This window comes from Bactrocera neohumeralis, chromosome 3 (genome assembly GCF_024586455.1).
Source record: "Bactrocera neohumeralis isolate Rockhampton chromosome 3, APGP_CSIRO_Bneo_wtdbg2-racon-allhic-juicebox.fasta_v2, whole genome shotgun sequence".
Classification (NCBI taxonomy): Eukaryota; Metazoa; Arthropoda; class Insecta; order Diptera; family Tephritidae; genus Bactrocera; species Bactrocera neohumeralis.
In genome coordinates this window covers 5,242,277-5,258,653 of record NC_065920.1, presented here as the reverse complement: position 1 = coordinate 5,258,653, position 16,377 = coordinate 5,242,277, and the positions used below count along the sequence as shown (strand labels likewise).

The following is a 16,377-nucleotide window of genomic DNA, read 5'->3' as shown; positions in this document are numbered from 1 at the left end:
TAAGACTGGAATGGGTGCCAGACCGCAGCGGAATCACAAGAAACTGTAAAGCTGATGAGGTAGCAAGGAAAGGCACCCTACAATCGCTATCGGTGGAATGAGAGCAGGTCGGTGTTAACATATCCTCTTCCTTCACTTCTTTCTTGACTGTCCCGTCCCAAATTTTCATTTTGAAATTCTACTTCTTTAAATTTTATATTTATTGGGAGTATAAAAAAGTAAGACTTTATTCCTTTTCAAAAAGTATGAATCAAGTAAGGTTTAACCGTGGTAAGGTTTGCCTTATTCGAGTTTTGTCTATCAAAGAATATATTATGATTGTTCACAAACAGATATTCTTCTTCCTCTTTACGCTATAAGAAATACCCCTGTAAAGAAAGCTATAAATTATTTTATTTTTATTAGAATATCCAGTTATTAGCGAATCGCTCTAAAATGTTGCACCTTTATTGAAACTTAATTTTTATGCGCAACTTCTTCTTTGTAGCGCTTCGCTTAATCTAACCGCAGCTTAACCAAATTACCGTCCTCATATATTTTCCAACCCGCATATCTGTGGCCATTAAGACCACCTCGAACAAATTGCAAAATGTTTATAGTGAGAATTTCCCTCCAATTGACCTTTGCAACTGTCATTAAAAATAACATCACTTCAAAGAACACAACAAAAAAGTACAGTCAACCAGGTCTGCTGGTGGTGGCATCAATATGCCAAACGTATCCTTGCACCTTGCCACAAACACTTGCTTGTGCAAAGCACCTTTGGCGAACACATGCGCATAGCGATGCATGCCACACTTGCTGCAAACTTACATTTACGTGTGCAACAAAGTGGTGGCTACACATTAGTATTGTAAATTGTAATTCTTTCTGAAAACAGAACAATTAATACTTTGCAACAAATGTGCAGCTACTTGTGCCGCGAAAGCCATGCATTGTTGTTGCATTTACGGAACGAGTAAATTTGGTGTGGCACAAGCACGTTACGGTGGCATGCGGGCTCATTAAAAACTGTGGCACGCTTAATGTACCTGTTCGGGAGCAAACCGCTCGCGCCCGCATGGAATATCTAATGCGCTTTTCTTGCGGCAAGTGAAGGGGGAGCCAATATTTAGTTTCAACGAGGAAATAATTTAAAAAAATTGTGGAAATAAACAGCAACTTGTGCACGTTCTGGTGACAGACGACACCGCGTACAACAACAATTGGTGCAACACACAATATTATAAGCACAAAACAAGTGCGATCGGTGGTATGACCACACGAATTTCGGTGCAAAGTCGACGGCTGTTGCACTGCCACGCTTAGTATGCACCACTGCACACCGCGCGGGGCAAGTGTGTTTGCCGCCACCACCACCACCAACAGCAACCAACACCTCCTTCAACAAGCAGCCGCTTACCTGTCTAGGCACGCTTGCAGGGCACGTTCCGGCTGGACTCGCTTTGAAGTGTCCTCCCGACAGCGCTGCACGGAAATGCGCCGGACAGTGGCAGTGCTGTTGGCAGGCGACTGTCGCGCGCCAACGCGCACACAAACTCACATAGAACTATGAATTCAAATACGCTGCCGTAACGACACATGAAAGTTGAAACCAACAACAACAATTGAAGGCGACACTTAGTTTTTCCTGCAATTGCCGCCTGCCTTATCACAAAAAAGAAGCGAAAAAACAAGCAAGAAGGCACTCTTCAAAAGGTAAGCTACGCGCGGCTGTCCGTCGTTCACGCATTCGCCCTTTGCCATGTCACATGCCATCACTCTCCGCTATGTTGCTTGTAATTTTAATAATTACGCTCACAAAGTGCTCGTGCCGGTCGCCGGTCAAATGCCTAGTTTTCCTCCTGCCATTCAGAATAACACAAACGGAGTTCATCGCAATTCGAGTAATGAACACATTGCATAATATATCCTGCCCGCAGGACTTGCATTGTGTGCATTACCACCGTTTGTTGCACGTACTCGCGCTAGTTGTTGCAAGCAGGTGGGCTGCAGCTCAGCTATTTATTCATAATATTTTATGCGTTCACTGGAGTGAAACAAGTGTTTGGGTCAGTATCGTTTTCATTTTCTCTTCGCCTGACCGGTCGGTTGGCTGGTTGCCGTGTCCAGTATGGGTATTTGTGGCATATGCATAGATCGCTCGTTTCGTAGTTGGAATATTTAAATTTCAGGACGTTAGATAGTCAAGCCCTGTGAGCACAGCTGTCTTATATGGGCTGAATTATTTAAAATTAATTTAGATACAAATTTACAAATAAATAAGTATGTATCTTTTGAAAGTCCTATTATCCTGAATTTTCATTTTGAAATTTCTTTTTATTTTATTTTATATTTATTGGGAGTATAAAAAACTACAACTGAAGCTTTATTGTTTTTTAAAAAGCGTAAGTAAAGTTTAAATGTGGTAAGGTTTGTCTTATTGGATTTTTTTCTATCAAGAAATATACTAACAATATAATAATATTATAAGTTTTGTTCTGTCTCAAAGGAGGAGGAGTAGCAGGAAAGGATGGTCAGTAATATATGTATCAACCAAAGCCCATTCCAGTATTTGGTATAATTTCTCAGTGCCCTCAGTTCATCGAACTCTCTTCTGCTTCAACCTTTCTAAGAAAACCTTTACATACATTACTATTTATGGCACATAACCTCAGTTAGAACTAGAGAATAGCATGAAAGGGAGACTAATTCACCCAAAAAATCGTATCTTCTGATGACGTATTTCACGATTTCTTTCAAATTAAGTACTAAAACCCTTAAGTCAAGTACCAAAATGACAACGACTGGAGATTTTATGGTAATGCTGAAAAGCTAATGTAGCCTCCGTGAGAGATAAAGACAAATTTTGAGCCGATCTGAGCTCAAATTTTGCTACACGATTTTCGGTAAATGATACGCGCTAACAAGAGGCTACAAATAAGGCAGAATTATCACTAGACGTCGTTACATTTTATTAGGGCAGGCCATTGTTTTGAGAATAATTAGTCTACAATTAAGGCCCTTAAGACAAATGTCGATTAAAACGCCCTATAAAACTACCACTGTCTCAAATTATTATCGCTGATGTGTTTTCCCTTACTTTTTTGTGGGTTCGCATGAGGCTGGAGAATAGGATAAAGATACGGCAGATATAGAAGCAATTCGAAATCCAGAGCGTGCAATTTTTCCAACGTTTGCATTGATTCCTGGCATTGCTTAGTGTATGTTTTACTTTCTGCTTATTCTCCTTCAATATTACTGTTTACGGCTATTTCGTTCCAAATGGTTTTTCCTCTTTTTTACAGTCTATGAAATTTATTCTGTGAATATTTCAAAGCGCATATAACCTCCATAATCTAAATATTTTTCTGTTTGGCTCACTGCGTGTTGTCCACTCAGATGAAAGTCGACTTGACTTCAAAGATAAAGGATGAACTTATGTTCACATTCATCGACGCAAAAATTCGGCTTCAAATACTCTTCAAATCATATAAACTTGGCACAGCTCTCATCATACCTTGCTTTGGCATCAGTATCGAAAATTGCATTTTATTAACAAATTCTAAGATTTGAGCTCCTCAAAATACTCTATCTCACGAACCATTTGTCCAATAGAATTTGCCCGCGGTAAGGTATGCCTTTCGTAAGAGGCGACGACTAAAATCCAATATGTATGGTGTCTGTTATTTGGCTTGTCTCAAAATATCAGAATAGTCTTGTCAAAAATTGTGCAACAATATTGAGCTTGAACCAATATTATAGATTCTGAATTTGTTTTCTTCTATTGAAAAGCGATTTGAAGTTCAAGCGACAAATGTCACCAGTCATTGAGGTTGATGGGTGCTGAACTGGTAGTATCAAAAACTAAAAATCTGACCCGAAACTTGAACCTAGTGATACTACGGGGAGCAGTTAGCCCTTGGAGCTTGCACCAATTTGCTAATTGGGTTTGGCCCTTAGGAGAGATTCGTGGTGGCTGAGGTTTAAATTTAAAAGTAGTTGGAATTGAAAATTCAGTTCAGTGTGGTGTCGCACTGCGGCCAGATGCCGGATCTACATCACGGCAGAGGTTTTAGGTCGGCATCGAACCCGACCAAGGTGGAAAAGGTGTCCCTCCCACCAGAAATATCGGTTTTGAGCCGATCATATCAATCGATGAGTTTTTAAGCACGGTTAGGACCGTCTTCACGTAAAAACATTACAACGGATATGTCTGCGCTCAACAATTTTGGTTCGCATAAATTGTAAGGACATGACGAGGTCACCTCCAGAGTATCTAGGTTTAGGTTAGGGTTACAAGGTAAGTTCTATAAAAGGCATCTGGCGTGGGTAATAAATCTCAGTTTTGAGCCGATCACAAATTTCTTACATTTCGGATATGTCTGCGGGTTCGCTGAAGGGATGGCTGCCGAAATGTTTAGCGATATACTTTTTTAGGTCGCTGAAAGTGTTATATTTACAGTGGTGTGCAATTTCTAACATTTGTATTCTCATTATTTCGAAATTTGTAATATATGGTAAAAGACTGCGCTGTTACTTAGGTACGAGGAAACTCTGGTCAAAATATTTTGTAAGAGCTAAAGCTTATGATTCTCCTGAGCAGATGAACTGAACAAAATCCTTTATGTTATAAGAAAATCAGTCAGTATTGATAGCTGGCAAGTAAGGTCTCCAAAAAATAATCTCTGATATTCTCTTACATTAAAAATATTAACTCAAAACTTTACTTATGTTTAGCGCAAAGACCTACTAAAAAGAATGTGTAGCAGACATATGCTCGTCGTTTCTTGAGCGCTATTCAATTTTGCCCCCCAGCAATAGTTCAATGAACTTCCTGACAGGATATTGTACGAGTTGTACAAGTAGAGCACAAGTGTGAGTAAACGCTGAAAAAAGAATATAAAAAATAACGCAGGAGTATTTAAAGAAATCACTGCACTGCGGCAAAGTGAAATGGAAACAGGTGTGTCCTTTGAACGTGAAGCAGTGCAACGAATTTTTACGAGTCTGCGTCGTTTTTTCCTTCCTTATTTCTTTGCAGGAGCGAGCACTTGTTCGACACAAAGGCGGCTTAGAGGCAGTGCTGATGGTGTCACACCCACACAAATACGTGAGGACGCTCACAAGTAGACTGAGTGTTGGTTGTTTTAAATGCTAACAAAAAATCGGTGCACATCTGTAGGAATTGAGGTCAACGTTTTTGGCATTTCAATAGCAAAGCGTTGGAGTTATTGAATTTATGGGTTTAGTTAGAGGACTCTACATATGCTCGATTTTAGTTCATTCTGTAAATGATTTTGTAAGCAGCAGTTGTCGTAACAATTTCTTGGCCTCCAAGGCACAGTGGGATTTTTTTTTTAATAATTTTAAGAAAAACATATTTCTTTCAGGTAAAAGCATATTTGAATATTGGGTGAAAAATTCAGATGAGCGAACATTACAACTTTTTTATTATGATTCTGACTCACACAGGGCAGAAATAGCGTAAATGCCTCCCGCATTATAAGAACTGTCCTTAATAGAAAATGAGTTCCACTTTTGGACTCTATATGTCTTTTTCTTCGTGTTCACAACATTATCGAGAGAGTTTTCACACTAAAGAAATGGCATACTAACATATCAGCTGTCATTTTATTTACTAGAATTGGGACGCATAGAAACTTTAACGGTAATATCTGTTAGCGCTATAGGGCAATTAACCGGTTACTTAACCGATAGTTGGCTTTCAACTCTGTAAATTGTGCTTTCCGCTGATTTGTTTATCAGATATTGCTTAAAAGAAAGATCTCTAAACAACCTTTGGTTTAAAATTGTTTGTCAGACTTGATTACTAAAAATTTATAGTTGTTATATCAGGATTAGGTTTCAATATTTCAAACTGGATATCAAACTAATTTTATAAGCTCAGCTTATCGTGATGAATTAAGGTTCAGAATATTCGGTATGAATTAAAGACACGAGTTTAATATTGAAAATAACTCACTATTTTTTACCATAAAGGACTCGCTCACAATTTCTTCACTAATACACCACTGTGCAATGCTCACATTGCAATAAATTCAAGCGAAGTGGATTTTCGTCTCCATTCATGAATGAGTTCTACTTTAAAATTTGAATTGCATTTAAATGCGAAGCGGTGCACAATGTTGTTGTGATTTCTACGCTTAAGCCGTGACGCATGCTTTTATGTTGTATTATTTTGGTAGTGTACAGTGTACTTATTGGAAGGAAAGGTGTTTTTCTTTGCATTTCAAAAGCGTGCACGCGCGCATTGAGGAATTACTTAAAGGAATTTCCGGTGCTGCATTTGAAATGAATGACGTGCTTGCTTCTTGCTCCGAGTTTCGTATGCATGCGCACCGATTTCGGCTGGCGACGAGTTCAGTGACTGGCTGGCGGCAATGGCGCGCATGCGGAGGAAGCATATGTCGCCTTTGTTGGCTTTGAGGACAACAGGAACAGCCGCACTTTTGCCTCACCATGGCGAGTAAGCGCGGTGATTTGTTCAGTTCCGAGTGCGAACATTATCGCTGCCGAATCTCGATATTCGATGGCGACTTCAAAGGCGGCCGCCGCGCGGTAGCGGCATATGATTTTATCGGTGCCACATAAATAGCATAAATTAACGGAAAGCAGAATGGAAATCAATTGAGTGCCCGAAAAGTCGTGATTTTATCGGCTCATTACGGTTAAATGCTTGTTACTGTAGTAAGCACTGTTGGCGCGCAATGCGGCGCGGTGCTAGTGGCGGCGGCGACGTAGCAGGCAGCCATCGTTGATTGGCATTTAATTGATGTGTCCCGCGTGCGCTATTAATGACTGCCGATGGCAGACGACGCGCGTCTCATAATGCATAACAAAACTAGTATTAGTAGAATTATAGAAAGGTGACTATGTGTGTATACATAAGTCTAATATGTCTAAAGTGACAGGCGGCGCGTGCTTTTCTAATATTAATATCAATTTTTAGTATGCTAGCGTTTCCGTTGCAATTGAAAATTTTGAAATAATTAATATTGAAATTTTTTACCCTCCACATTTACAAAAAAAAACAACAACAACAAAAATTAAATGCCATGCGCCACCACTTTTAAGCACTTTTATGTACTTTCACGAACGCACGAAACGCGCATGTGCAACAGTCCGTTACATGTCCTCATTTAACAAAAGAAAAACAACAAGGACCTGCATGGCTATGCACTTGTGCTATACTTGTGCCTGCTTGCAACAGGCAGCGTAGTTGAAGGCAACACGCTTGCAATAAAAGACATGTGTGCTGCGACAAGGATAATGCCATCACACATGCCTTGTGTCATCAACCCGCTTCTGTATTTGTAAAATACTTATGCAATGTGACACAAAAACGTATAAAAATAACTGACAGTATAATTCGCCCCGCACCGCGCTGCACTCAACCGTAAATAATGTTAGCGTTGATACCGTTTTGTGATCGGTACCTTAAATAATATACAAATATCCTTAGCAATGAAGAGCTCGTTTAGTTTCACTAAAGAGCTTCGGACGGAAGGTATTCCATTTATGTTATATTATCTATATGCTTAGACTCTAGAAGAGAAAAAACTATATGTATAACCGTTATCCTTTCTTGTCAGCTGACTTAGTTGAAATGAGCATACTAACTTCCCTCGACTTCTCTGAAGTAAACGGATTTTAAAGAGCACATGCGATCCGATTCTAACATATTTAACGGTCATTCAGCAAAAAAACAGTTCACGAAACAAACCAAAGCGACTTCAACAGTTATTTGTGAGAACCGAATATTATACAAGTATTTCTGCTAACCTTGGTTTATGCCTTAAAAAATCATGTAAAATTTTTCTTGCAAAAAAATATTTGAGGATAGGTAGCCTTTGATGTGAAGGCCAAGAACTTTAAAATAGTGATAAGTGTGATATGTACAACACTACAACTAGTTTTAGTAAAAGGTGAAATTTTCAAAAGCATGAAAAAAACTTTCGGCTTTCAGAAATGGAAGTCATGAGCTCGGGCGTTATTTTATTTTAACAAAAAGTAGCGAAGTTTCATATAAAGCATAATCCTAGAGAGGTCACGTTCCCACCTCGAAATTAATTTAACTGTTATGGTGCGCTTAGTTCCATAATGTTTATTTTTGTGAAAGGAAAGAGATATAACACTCCATTTTGTAAAATAGATTCAGAACAAATTTATGACTATTTTTTAACGTAGAAGAAATGAATGCGCTTAGCAAGAACTGTTCGATGACCCATTCCTGTGCGACTTTTGGCCTTTCGAACTACTAGCCGTTAGCAAAGTTCATCCCCCTGGTAGAGTTCTTACTGTATATAGTCCAACAGACATTCAGTCGGTAAGGATAAAAACCATGATGGAGGCAGGTTGTCACAGTTATATGGAGAAGTCTGAGGTGGAAACATCCAGATACTTTCTCCTTCCTAGCCTAGCCTTTGCAAGACTCGCGATGAACCGCTTTTGGCAGTCTTACTTTCGGCCAACCCGAAGACGAAACTGCTATTAATCGTCTCAACAAATCTGTGATAGACTCAAAATTACCTTGTTGATTTATAAAGATCTTATGATCTTTGACATGAGGGTTTAGGTAACAGAGGTAAATGGGATACCTGTTAGGATCGCCTTCTTAACCTAACTCAACCGATCTCATATTTGGTCTACTTTATTCACATTTTCGATTCGTGCATTATAATGGGATTGACAATACTCTCCCTCGCTCTTCGGTGAGAGTTCCCTTTCCATTGATCTAAAATTGCTATTTAAATTGGTACCTAACGGAAGGACCTTTCATTAAAAGCAACAGTTTTGATAAGTCATTTGTTGGAGAGACTTCTTTTGTAAAATGTATTTAAGGTTTTCAAGATTTTTCAGGCTAATGACATCTTGTGTGAACTCATGCTCTAAGTTTTATTATAGAAATATATTCCTCCTTAATTGGTATATTATTTTATGCCTCCGGTACATATTTCCTATTTAGTCGGTCAAATATATGATCAAATATATGCTAAGGAAAAACACCTACAGGAACATTTAAGATAAAAGCATTGAAGTTTGAAAATTCAAGGGTCTGAGGTTAATCTACCTTACCAGCAGAATCCCTTATCAAAGACTTTTAGTTGCCTTGACCAGGAAAAGTCCAGATGTCAGAACTGTCAAAAACAAGCCGCTGTTAAAATGAACTTTAAGTGGTTATTTTTCGTAAAAAAAGCATTACTGATCTTTGAAGTGAGTGTCACTGCGTTATAGCGCAACTGGTGTGATGTTGGACTACAAAATGCGATTTTTGGGAGTAAAAAAATGACGGTATCATATATTGGTACATATTTTACAATGCTTCCGACCTTCTCCGTGGATGAAACTTGAAAAAAATTTATACTATAACATATTGTACTTGTCCTTATTATGATCAGTGGTCGAAAAAAACACAAATTTTAAAAAATGTTGCTTTTGAAAAAGTTAAATTTTAAATAAAATTTTGGTCTTTTTTGATCGGCAAAATTCAAATTTTGAGCAGATAAAAACCTGTTGGGTCATTGTGTATAGAACTATAATATATTCAAACGATTCTATGGTGATTGGCCTTGAAGTAATCACTCAACTAAATTTGAAAAATATGTTTCGAGGAAAAGACATTTAAGAATGAAGTGATGGAGCTGCTAAAACTAAGTGTCCACATTTTGGAAAGCCGTAGCTTAAAAACTTTTTGGGATATCGATATCAAATTAATTAATATTCTAGTAATTGTAAAGGTGTAATTATAAAAATATGTTAGAAAACATTTTTTTTAATGCAGACTAGTTGTGCTCTCTAAACTACTAAAGTAATTAAGGGTGCTTTACGATCTCAAACGCATATTTCAACATAAAGTACAAGGTGTATCTATAAAAAAATTTCAATATTAAATGCCTTTGCAGTCAGCTGCCAAAAACTCGTGCCCAATATTCGTCAGCGGCACTTCAACACCAAAGTGCAATACCGGGCACAAGTGGCAGATGTCTTGGTTACGCCAACCACCAATGCCTTCACCGAGTCATCGGCCAGCAAGTATGAGCAAGGAGTAGCGTTATTAGATAGCGGAGGGAAGCGATAGTGTAAAACTATTTGGAATTTGAGAACAAAATCCCAAACAAAGAAAAGCGCTAAAATTTCTGGCATATAGCATGCAGGAGTACATATGTACTTGTATATATGTAGATATGTATTTGTCGAGTGTATTAGAATATGAAGTATGTATTTGTGCGGAGACAAAGAGTTGTCTTCAAAAAAGAAGAAGAATGAGTTTATTGTACATATACTATATATGTATGTGTATAAATGTATAAGTATATATAATATAAGTACATAATTTGATGCCATATGTATAAGGAATACTTTGCTAGCAAAACTACCCTAGATACATAATTGAACACGATTGTATATATTTACATGTGTGTGTGTGACGTAGGCTTCAAACCTGCTTACTCCGCGTTAGGTGCTTCCTGCACTTCGCTTTCCTGCCGACTTTACTTGTTCGAATTCACCCAAAGATAGGCTCAACTTGTGACTTATTATTATTAATTTTTTGTTGCTGTTGTTATTGCTTTTTACATTTCGTGCGGTGTTGAAATGTTTACATGCCCTACTACTTTGGTGTTGTAGTTTTAGTGGTTGTTGTACGTTGTTGCTCATTGATGAGCTGCCTTTTGCATATTTCTTCACGGTTTCTTCCCCAAAGCCGCGGCTGCGCGCACACAGAAAGCAACAACTACAACAAAAAGTGGCAGCTGTGCTAATAAAATTGTGTGGAAACACCTTTTCCTTTGCAGCAACAAAAGTGCGACTCCAAGAGCTCCTCGTTACACTTTTCGACACACACAGCTAAATGCCTACTATATACACGTATGTATTTACATTAATGAGTGGGTTAGGCGTATATATGTGTGTATGTTAATGTGCGGAAATCAGTCGAAGGGAACGCGTGCCAACGGATCGGATCTGTCGCTGATAGATAACAAGTTGAAGTAGACCATTGTTGGCTTGTGCCATACTGTACCAATAAACTGGAGAATATGTTTGTATGTGTGTTTGCATGAAAATATGGTTATTAAAGAAAATTATCTGTGTTCTTATAAAAGGTGTTTTCAGCGGAAATATGCGCCGGGCACAATCGAAGAAGTGCTTTGTCGTTTATTTAAATTTTATTTATTACTTCAAAGCGCTTTTTATTTGCATTATCCGTTTTGTTGTTGTTGTACTTTTTATTGATCGACTAGACGCCTGAATTTCAAAGTGCAGATGTTCGTTATATTTGTTGAGCTTGTGTGCTCTATTGTTGTAATTACAGGTATTGCGCATGTGCGCAGGTATTCAGCCGCTTAACCCGCCAATGGCGTAATGTCGAGTGTATAATTACAATTTAAGATCGATTTTAGATGCTTGTAGAATAAAATTCTATGGAGTTTTGAAAAAGCCGAAATGGATACTTCGAGTTGTTGCTGAAGTCAGGAGTTAAAAATGCAACAAAATTCCTCAATAATCACATTCAGTGTCTTTATGAACATACGATTTAACATTCTGATAACGGTGCTCAATTTAAGAATCCGTTCAAAATCAGTAATCACAGATTAGGTCATTTAATTTAGCAGCGCTCTTGTTATGTTAGCCCCAAAGACGTGTCCTAACGTGAGCAAATCTCACCGCTTCAAGATGTTGACAGTTACAGAAACACTCTTGAAAATACATATGCTGACCTTATGTATCAAAAAATTACTAGAACCTGTTATATGGCTTGGTGATAGGTCAAATCTTCGCTGGTTCTTACGTTTTTATACTGTATAAATGAGTCTCTTGTGAGCCTGGACAACTATTGGTTAAATACTAGTACTATTTGCGCAGTCCCAAGTTTCTTTTGGTCCGAGATAAATTGTAAAAAGTCTAGTAAACTGGGAGAGCTTGGATGGGAAGTTTTAATGCATCCCCCATATACATAGCTGTGACGTTCCAACAACGGAATATCATTTCTTTCGGTCAATACTGAACTCCCTTAATAGAGTAAAGTTGGCTTCAAGAGAAGCCTGTGAAAATTACTTGTCGCAATTTTTCGCCGCGAAACCAGAAAAGTTTTACACTGATGGAAAAATGTTTCTAGCGGAAAAATGGCAAAAAGTGGTTCATTAAAGTTCATTAAAAATAAAAAAAAAATTAGTTGAAGTTTTATTAGAAATACGAAAAGACTTTTTCGACTATCCAATATAAGCGCTTTTTAGCTTCACAAAGCTATGTTTTTGCTCAACTTGTACTACTATTTTAGTGATCGGCCTTAGATCCTAATCTAACTTAGCTAGATTTCATTCAAAATTGTGGAATTTTGTATTGAAAAAATAGTAGAAGAAATGCAAGCACTTCATTTTGTCTCTACATGAAATTGAAAACAATCGATGAGATGTTTTAAGTATTCATTTAAGATATTTGTTTCTATGAATAAACATTATTCCTGCGTTAGTCATTCCGGAAATATATCTAAGTAGAATACTAAAAACTGTCATTAAAAAATATACCGTTTGTCATGAACTTCAAATATAGCTTCCAACAGTACACATTACAAACAAACCCATTCTAACCCTCAATGGGTTAAATTGGTATGTATATTTCATCACAACAACTGACATGTTCGTCATTTAAATACCAACAGGAAAGTTATGCTGATCACTGCCCTCAGAACTTCTACACACAGCAGTAAGCCATCGTCAAGCACTTGAGGGGGCTTTCAGTATTCACCTTTTTCAGTTTAAGCACCTGTCCTTGATATTGTTTACATTGACGTTGGGTGTTTGTTGTGTCGACGCGGTGTCACTGAGTGAATGCCTGCGTAGTGGTGTTTAGGGTGAACAATTCCAGCGCAACTCTTATCGCCTGACAGTCAATGGTGTGGGTGCTTTCAAAGCCTGACTTCAAGCCACGACAACACAAACTTAAGTGCACACAAATGGATGTATATGTACTCATATGTAAATGAATATTGTATATATGTATATTAGGGTGATTCAAAAAAATTTTTTTTTTTTTTTTTTCAATTGGTACTCGCAAAAATAGGTTCCTAGACACCTCTAAGAAAGCCTCTCCAAATATGAGTTTTTAATTGTAACGGGAAGGTCCTCCGCCTAACGGTTTTCTATTTTTTCTTTTATCAGATAGAAAAATTTATATCTCGCTTCCAACTACTTGAAAAAATATCTTGTTAATTGGGTTTTGTAGGAAATTGAATGCTCTAAAATATGGTCTCTTATGATTTTTTCGTAAACCCAACCGTTTAAAAGATATTAACGGTTGAAATTTGACTATTTTTGGGAAAATTTTTCATTTCTTATGAATTTTATAACTCAATGAAAAAAAATTATTATGAATGATGAAACTTATAGGCTTTCTTAAGAGGTGTCTAGGAACCTATTTTTCAGAGTACCAAACGAAAAAAAAAAAATTTTTTTTTTTTTGATCCACCTTAATATGCATTGATGTTTGGCGATGAATATCTCGTAAACGCTTAACTTAATCGAAATATCGTAGTAGACCATTTTTATAGAGCAGTAAATTTCCTACAAAACTATGTGTATCATCATTCACAATAATTTTTTTTCATTGAGTTATAAAATTAATAAGAAAAAAAGAATTTTTCCAAAAATAGTCAAATTTCAACCGTTAATATCTTTTAAACGGTTGGGTTTACGAAAAAATCATAAGAGACCATATTTTAGAGCATTCAATTTCCTACAAAACCTAATTAACAAATATTTTTTCAAGTAGTTGGAAGCGAGATATAAATTTTTCTATCTGATAATAAGAAAAAATAGAAAACCGTTAGGCGGAGGACCTTCCCGTTACAATTAAAAACTCATATTTGGAGAGGCTTTCTTAGAGGTGTCTAGGAACCTATTTTTGTGAGTACCAATTGAAAAAAAAAAAAAAATTTTTTTTTTTTGAATCACCCTAATGTATATACATATACATTTAGTCATATAGTCTGCAAATAACTTCACATGTCATGATTTAATAAATAAAATTGATTCACTTTATGCTTCATAAATTCAATCGAACATCATATAAATATATATATAATTTCTAATTATGTGTGTATGTATGTGTGCTGTTCGATATAACGTTCATTGTTTGGTGATGTGTCACAATACCTTTGTGGATCCAGGTGCTAAATGATGTGTTCACCAAATATGATCGATGATTTATGGCGAAAGACTTTTCGTATTGCGTAAAAGAATGATTTAAGATTTTGGGAATTCAACAAATTTTAGAGACATTACGAGATTCCCCTCCTTTAATATTAATCCCTTAAATGTATGAACCGTTAGTCAACATTAATATATGTACATATACACATACATGTCCAAATTCAAGTAATTTTATTGCTCGTGCCATAAATATAAGTCTCATTTGACCTCCTTCATGGCTTAAGCTAAGCTATTTGGTGATTGATGAGTTAGTATTTGGGTCAAAACGAAGCTCAGCTGTAAATTAATTCTTACTCAAACATAGGACCCTAAATAAAAAGTTATGGGTTGTATGGTAGTTCTGGAAAACACACGTATTTTCAGCTACCGGATTATATCTTAGTCGAAGTTGTAGGCGTAGTGCTCTAGTTCGTTTTTGCAGATACTATGAGAACCACTCACCAAACATTTGTGAATTTGTTGTTACTTTCAGCAAACTCTCTTCAAATTCAATGCTCTGTTTGTTGTCTTTAATCCGTGAGTTTTAAGGACTCGCCGAAACCCATTAAGCCGCTGTGAATACTAATTCGTGCATCACGCCGCTTTACACAGCTTCAAACAACAAGAACATAGAACATGTATGTGAGTACACACACATACCAAAATATTCAATATAAGGTACATACATCATGAACATCTATTTGCCAAGTACACACAGCATCTGGCCCAGTTATGCCGTAAGTACGGCGCATTATACAAGCCAGACAACTTGGCGCGCTCATGTCTAGCAGTCTACAAGCGCTAAATCTAGGCTAGTAACACTCGGCAAATGCAACAGGGCAAACTAAATGAGTTGAATGTGTGACTGCCAATTCTTGGAATTCACAATTGTGGCTGACTGAATGACTGGCATTTTGGAAACCAAATAATATGCACATCACAGCTCAGCGGGGGCGCAACACAACAAGGAATCCCACTTAGGTAAGGAGGGTAACGTCGCTTGTAAGGAAAATTGTTATGTCCGTAATATAATAGAAAACAATAAAGGATGGCTGGCTTGGTTAAGAAGTGTTTTCATTACTGCTGGTGCTAGAGGTGGGTTTGTCGTTTCACATTGTCTTTTTGACAATTAGAATTTCATTTAGAATTTCAATATTTGTGTGCGTTTCTATGCGTGATCTGTATTCTAACCAGTCGGCAAGTATTGCTAAATGAAGGATTTATAATGTAACTACCTTAAAGGAAGTTTCAACAATTTTACGATGGTCCGAATTTTTCAGATTTCACCTCTAGATATATTTATATGTTTTAAAATACTATCCTTGCAAGAAAAAGTAGGTAGCATTAGAGTCTATATAGGTGGCGAATAGAACCCATAATGGATGCATGTCTTAGAGGTATATTCAGTAGTCCTTCTAAGAGAGAGGCTATCATATCACCCAAAAAAAGAAGTAAGGTTTTAATAGATTGGTGGATATGCCAGCTTAAGCTGATAAATTAAAGTCAGATCACAGTATTTTCAATATTAATCTAAAGCTCCATCACTTTCACATACTTGACCTTCAAAAAATTAGAGTTATATCGTGCTTCGAACTTGCTTTTGGTGCTTGGACAAACATCTATTTTTAGTCTCAATCTTCGGTAGTCTCCATATTTTATTCGCTGCGAGCTTCTTAAGCGAGACAATTACTCAAGTAGTCCTATAAGCGAAAGTAAAGTACTTCCTATCAACTTTTACCTTATAGCGATGATAATCTCTTTAGAATTATTGATGACGATGACCGCCTACATACGAAATATTTCCAAAGTAAAACAAAATAATAATTTAATTTAGTACCAAAGTTTTTCATCTATTGTTCGCCGTATCCTAGTGGTGCCTGCTTTGATTGAATATTGCTTTCCAAACAATTATAATAAATATGCAACTTACGGCTACTTACTATATAATTTCCTCAGAAACTATAAAATTTCTTAATGTTGATTCTTCTAAATAAAAAATACTAGATAGAGAGTGGCTGTCTAACGACGAAAAGATGAACTCAGGAAAAATTTAATTATATTTTGTTTAAAGAAAAAATGTTCCATAAAATTCAGTTTTTTGGCTGTATATGAATAACTTGAGAAAAATATCACCAAAAACGGGATATAAAACAGTTGGAAGGATATTCCCGAAATTCATAAAGTTTTA

General features: G+C 36.8%; 1 long non-coding RNA gene across 2 annotated transcripts in view; it reads right to left on the bottom strand.

Annotated features, from left to right (window-relative positions):
- LOC126754124 (uncharacterized) overlaps positions 1-16,377 on the bottom strand; it is a 121,729-nt gene that overhangs the window by 4,769 nt on the left and 100,583 nt on the right. The window lies entirely within an intron of this gene.